Source organism: Erinaceus europaeus, chromosome 3 (genome assembly GCF_950295315.1).
Source record: "Erinaceus europaeus chromosome 3, mEriEur2.1, whole genome shotgun sequence".
NCBI lineage: Eukaryota > Metazoa > Chordata > Mammalia > Eulipotyphla > Erinaceidae > Erinaceus > Erinaceus europaeus.
Window position 1 is genome coordinate 30,873,217 of NC_080164.1, and position 6,892 is coordinate 30,880,108.

Genomic DNA, 6,892 nt, shown 5'->3' on the forward strand with positions numbered 1-6,892 from the left:
GAGCAGAGCACAGTACTCCAAATTTGATGTACTTTCCCCACTGGTGATACCTCAGGTCATTTTGTGGAAAATGTGGCATTTTGAATTGAAAATCATTTGCGCTTTTAAGGTGACAGAAGTGAGTTAAGTTAACATGAAGAGAATAATTGCAGCAGGATGTGCAGTCCGATATGCACCACCACACTGGAGCTGTACAGGAGCCCCACCAGGCAGCAGAGGCTTCTGTGAATACTCACCAGAAAGAATGGGCCCAGAAACAGGTTAAGACTTCCTTCCCCAGGTCACGTGGTGGTCACGTGGGATCACCCAAGTGTAGATCCTTTACTCTGAAAAGCAAAAGTTTCTGCTCAGCACAGTCCAGTTGATGTGAAAAGTATGGACTTGAGGGGGAGAGAGGAGATAGCATAATGGTTATGCAAAGAGACTCTTATACCTGAGGGTCCAAGGTCCCAGATTCAATCCCCTGTACCACTGTAAACCAGAGCTGAACAGTGCTCTGGAAAGCAAAAAAATAGTGTGGACTTGTCAGAAACATGCATCTGAGGATGAGTTTGGGGCTCTGAGGTTTCTGAGTTGGACCAAAGGGCTGTGGCCATGTCAGGGAGGTGGCATCCTAGAGAAACAAGTGAGGGGCTGGGGCACCGTCCACAGGGCAGCCAGCAAATTAGGGTCAAAACCCTTGATGAACTGGACATGTGCACTGAAAGCTGGGAGCTGTGAATGCCACAGATGACAGGCTTGGGTGTTTCAGCAAAGCACTTGCACTGTAATCATCTCCTCACATAAACCAAGTCAATTAATGCTGATGAGAACAGAGAGAGAGCAGGACAGAGGGAGGGGCAGTGCGATTCAGCACAGCAGCTAGGGAGTCCCATCTTCCACCCCAGCCAGCCAGTTCTGAAGTGTTACTGAGTAGAAATACTGTGTAATACGTAAAAAGGAGCCAGAAAGAGTAAGGCATAGAGCACACATAGAGAATTAGAGAAGAACATTCTAGAACAACAGGCTACTGGTGGATACATGGAGTGACTGTGCAGAGGAGCACTGTAGGGGTGCCTGGGGAAGGGGGAGAGGATTGTGGGGGGCCATGGATGGTGGGGAGGTGGGCAGAGGGAGTGGGCAGCTGAAGCACACCACTGTGGACTGCTCCATCTTGCTTGTGCCTCCCCCACATGGGAACTCCCCTGCGTCACATATTTAACCAATTTTACAGTTCACTGCATTTCATTTATCTAAAGCATGATCACGGCTCTCAGTGCCTGGAGGCCCAGAAGTGAAACCTCAGCATTTAAAATTCCACAAACCAAGATACAAACTCTCGGCTCTCAGAAAGGGGGCTAGATGCCAGCGGTCCAGCTGTCTGGTCAGCACAACTGCCAAAGAATAGGCTAATTGGAAGCACAGCCCTCCCAGGCCTGGCCAAGCACCCTGCTCTGACTCACCTGCACACAGCACCTTCGAGGGGTTGTGCGAGGAAGGCCAGGCAGACAATCCCCTGCAGCCACACTGGCTTCTGTGCTGGAGAAGCCACCCCGGGGCCCAGGCCTGCTGGGCTTCTCATCATACCAGCAGACTGAAACCCCCACCGCACACGCGCTCCCCAGGACACACACTGGCAGGAGACAACAGGCACAAGTCTAGCCTTGGATGGACCCATGGCCCGGATGGGTCACACCAACAAGTGCCCCTGTGTCCTGCTCTGTGATGACTGTGCCCATGTACAGCACTACCATTCTTGTCACCAAGCTACCATGTTTGCCACCATGTCACCAAGCCACTGGGCTTGTCAAACACATTTGTGAAGTGTTCCCATGCCTGTGAGTCCCAGTTGCAGGGGTCACTCAGCAAATGCCCCTGGAGGAGTGGGCCCCGCCTTCCCTGGGCTTTCCTGTGGGTTAGGCTTTGGCCCTGCAGAAACATGTGGTGTTAAGTGTGAGGAGAGGAGAGGGCATGGGCCTTGGAGTGGGGTGACAGGGAGCAGCCTGAGTTGAGCCCATCTGGGGAGTGGCCAAGGCAGAAGGGGGTCACACTCAGAAGTGTGTGTGTGTGTGTGTGTGTGTGTGTCTGTCTGTCTGTCTGTCTCAAAGTCAGGGACACAGGTTCTATGTCAGGCTTCTTCTTCTTCTAGCATTTGCCCTTCTTCCGTAGCCAGTCAACAGCGTCAGGTTGAGCCTGATGTAAAGTTTTGAGACCTCCTTTGAATCTGGACAGGTGGCAGTCATTGACTATGTGGGTCATAGTCTGTCTGTAGCCGCAGGGGCAGTTTGGTCGTCTCTGGCTCCCCAGCGATGGAACATAGCGGCGCACCGGCCATGTCCTGTTCGATAGCGACTGAGGAGGGCCCAATCATAACGTGCTAGGTCAAAGCCAGGTTGATGCTTGCAGGGGTCTGTGATGAGGTGTTTGTTCTTGACCTCAGCTGACTGCCAACTCTGTTTCCAAGAGTCTGGAACAGAGAAGTTCAGTGTAGGCATAGGGGACCAGATTGGGTGACGAGACGTCAAGCGTTGGACAAGGTGGGCGAAGATATCCGCGTATATTGGCAGGTCCGGTCGAGCGTAGACGTGGGAAATGAACTTAGATGATGCCGCATCCTGACGAATATCTGGCGGGGCGATGTTGCTAAGAACTGGCAGCCATGGAACCGGGGTGGAACGGATGGTTCCAGAAATTATCCTCATGGAGGAATATAATTTGGAATCGACCAAGTGGACATGGGGGCTACGGAACCATACTGGGGCACAGTATTCTGCAGTGGGATAGCATAATGCCAGAGATGATGATCGTAGTGTGGAAGCGCTCGCGCCCCATGAGGAGCTGGCCAGTCTTGCAATGATGTTATTCCTCGCGCCCACCTTTGCTGCAGTTTTTATGAGATGTTCGTGAAATGACAGAGTGCGATTGAGAGTAACGCCAAGATAGACTGGCTGGGCTTCATGCCGGATTCTCGTATTGCCAAGCTGCACATTAAGCTCACGCGAGGCCGAGGCATGGTGTAGATGGAAAACAGATGATACTGTTTTTGCAGTGCTAGGGATTAGTCACCATTTTTTACAGTAATCAGATATCAGAGACATGTCTTTCGTGAGTGTTTCCTCTAGGATGTCGAACTTTGATGCCTGAGTTGTACAGCAGATGTCATCAGCGTAGATGAACTTCCTTGAAGAAGTTTCTGGGAGGTCATTGATGTAAATATTGAATAGCATAGGAGCCAGAACAGAGCCCTGGGGGAGGCCACTTGAGACAAGTCTCCATCTGCTAGACTTGTCACCCAGATGCACCCGGAATCTTCTGTTTTGGAGAAGAAACGATATAGTGTTGGCCACCCATGGAGGCAGGCATCTTGAGATCTTGACTAGGAGACCACGGTGCCAAACCGTGTCATAGTCTGCTGTGAGATCAACAAAGACAGCACCCGTCTTTAAATTCTTCTGGAATCCATTCTCAATGTAAGTTGAGAGGGCCAGGGCTTGTTCGCAGGTAGATCTTCCTGGGCAGAAACCAGCTTGGGCGGGTGATAGGAATTTCTCTGTAAGATGAGAAATACATGACAGAAGCAGCCTCTCGAGGAGTTTGTAACACACGGAGAGGAGACAAATTGGTCTATAGCTGGCGGCCAGTGTTGGGTCTTTCTTTGGTTTCAAAACCGCTATAATCTTCGCTCGACGCCAAACTTTGGGCATAGACTCAGATTCCAAGATGTGGGACAGGAATGAAGCGTGCCACTTCTTTGCCGCGGGACCCAGGTTAAGAATGAGTTCTGGGGTGATGTTATCATAGCCAGCAGCTGTTCCCGGTTTAACCCTCTTCAAAGCATCTTCCAGTTCAGACAGTGTAAAGGGAGAGAGTTTTGGAGATGGACAAGATAACCGGAAGTGGGATAACCACTCATGGGAAATTTCTCTTTTCCAGACTGGGTCGATCTTAGCACGTCCAACTTGAGTTAGGTGACTGGCCACTGAGTTTGGACATACGGGAGGATGGGAGCCGGGAGGAGGTTGGCTACCGGCACCCAGTCTGTGAAGAAGCTTCCAGGCCTTCCTACTTGAGTGGGTGAAGTTCAGACTTTCCGTGAGTTGTTGCCAGCGGGCTTGGCGTGCTGCATCCAGGGAGGCAATGAGATGGTCAGCCACATCTGGGTCTCCCGACTCATCATACTGCTTTAGTAATTGCTTGCATTCAGCATCAAGACAAGGCGTATAGTTAGCACGTCTCCCACGAGGAATGGCTTGGGAAGCTGCTTTGAAGATGGCTTGGCAGAAGCGCCTGTAGGAATCTTCAGAGGGGATAGAGTTAATTGGAATTGCAGGCTAATATGTGATGTCAGAGGAAGTGTGCCTATTAGAAGAAAAGGAAGTCAGCCAAAATGCTCCAGGTTCTGTGAGAGACAACCTCTCACAAGGACACCTCCCCCCTAGGTGAGAGGCCAAATCCCCCCAATGAGACCCTTAGGAAACAACCAGGGCTCCAAGGAGACCCTCAGTGGGGAGCCAGAGCCCTCAGGAGACCCTCAGGAGTGTCCAGGACCCCATGAGACCCTCAGGGAGGAACTCAGAGCCTAAAAGAAACCCTCAGGAATGTCTAGGTTCTCCACAAGGCAGACCCTCAAAGGAAGCTCAGCATCTTCAGGAGACCCACGGGGGTGTCCAAGGATCCCAGGATACCCCGTGTGGGCAAAGCCAAGGCAGCTTGTGTGCCCAGTGTCGTAGGGGAGCAGCTGCACTCAAGACAGGGCAGTGAGCAGAGTGGACGGTGGCTTTGAGAGCTGGGACAGCTCTGTAACCCCAGCCACACCACCCCTTCAGAATGTCCACAGGCTCAGTTCCCCTGGTCATCACATTGTCACCTGGGTGTGGAGTGTGGGGTCTGGGGGCAGTGCCGTTGGTGAGTGGATTCTGAGCATCCAAGTGACTCGGGGTGGAGCAAGGGCCAGGTAATGACCACACGACAGGGTAAGACAAGAGTCCTCAGGTCCAGCCCTGAGTTCACTGCTTCCTGTGACACTATTCTTAGGCTGATAACAGACCACCGCCACCATGTCACCTCTTGCTGTCCCTCAGGGCCAGGCACTGCCACCCCCAGGACTCAGTGCCTAGTCCTGAGCTGCATAGTGTCCTCTCTCTCTCTCTCTCTCTCTCACACACACACACACACACACACATACTCTCTCATTCTCTCTCTCTCTCTCACACACACACACACACACACACACACACATACTCTCTCTCTCTCTTTCCCTCTCTCTCTCTCTCTCTCACACACACACACACACACACACACTCTCTCTCTCTCTCTCTCAGGGATGCACATGTACCACATATAACAGACCACACACAACATACCACTCACACACTAACACACAATCACACACCACATACAACACAAAAAACACAACACACACATACCGCACCACAGACACAACACAACAAACCACACACTAGCACACAATCACACAACACCGTAGACAACACCACACATAATGCCACACACACAAAACACATTCACACACTGATATACAATCACACAGTAAATCAGTCTATATACACATGCCACCGGTGACACACAACACATACCACACCACACACGACGGATAACATCGGACAACGTATAAACACAATACATCACTAGCACACACACCACACCATACACTGCAGGGCAAACAAAACAAAACAGTGCCACACACACCATATACAAACACACACCATCTCATGGTGCAGAAGTAGTAAATTAGCTTGTAACAGCTTGGATTCATTCTTAAGAAAGGTTCTCACAGACCAGCTGACTGCCCAGGACTGTGGGATCACATTCTGATGGCCAACATAGATCCTGAAAGTACAGCACACTAATTCAGGGGATCCCAGGAGTCCCAGACTCAAGGAACTACAGAAGGGACTCTTGGAGTGCTCATCCACGAGTGTCCAGCTCTGTGCTGTGAGTGTGCGAGGTCACAGGGGACATTGGACATGGTGTCACTCTGTGAGTGCTAATTTCTCTACAGGGTCAGGCCTGGGCGTGTTTTGTCCTATCCAGTACTGGGCAAAGGTGAAGAGCTGTGAGAAAGTGTCTCCTTTCTGCCCTTGTGGTGGGTTACTTGCTTTTCAGAACTGCATCCAGAGTTGCACCAAACACTGGAGATTTTTGTTTTTAATATTGGAGATTTGGGGGCTGAGCCATGGCACACCTGGTTAAGCACAGATAGTACTAAGTACAAGGACCAGGGCAAGGATCTGTGTTCAAGCCCCTGCTTCCCACCTACAGAGGGGACACTTCACAAGTGGTGAAGTAGGTCTGCAGGTGTCTATCTTTTTCTCTCCTTCTCTACCTCTCCCTCCTCTCTCAATTTCTCTTTGTCCTATCCAATAAAATAGAAAAAATGGCCTCTAGGAGCAGTGGATTCATAGTGCCAACACCAAGCAATAATCCTGGAGGCCAAAAAAAGTAGAGATTTTAATTTTTATTTATATTAATATACTATCTTAAGAATTCATGGACACACACACACACACACACACACACACACCCCTCATTGTACCCACCACCCATGTCTGGTGCCTGCTTACCTCTCTAATAACTCTAATAACAGAGATATGATGTTTTAATAAATTGATTTAATCTTTGCAGCCAGAGCTCTTCTGGGCTCTGGGTTTGGTGGTGTCAGGGGTTGAACCTGGCACTTAGAATCTGAGGCATGAAATTTACTTGCATAGCAACTATTCTGCTCCTTCGCCCTCAGCTCTGAATAACTGGTGCTGGTGGGTGGACCTTGGAGTCTCAGGTATGAAAATCTGTCAAGTAAATTGTCTCCCTGCCCTGGTTTTAGCTTTACATGGTGACTTCTGTAGATGGCCCCTTGTGGCACTGGTCTCTGCTCCTAGACTCAAACCTGCAGAGT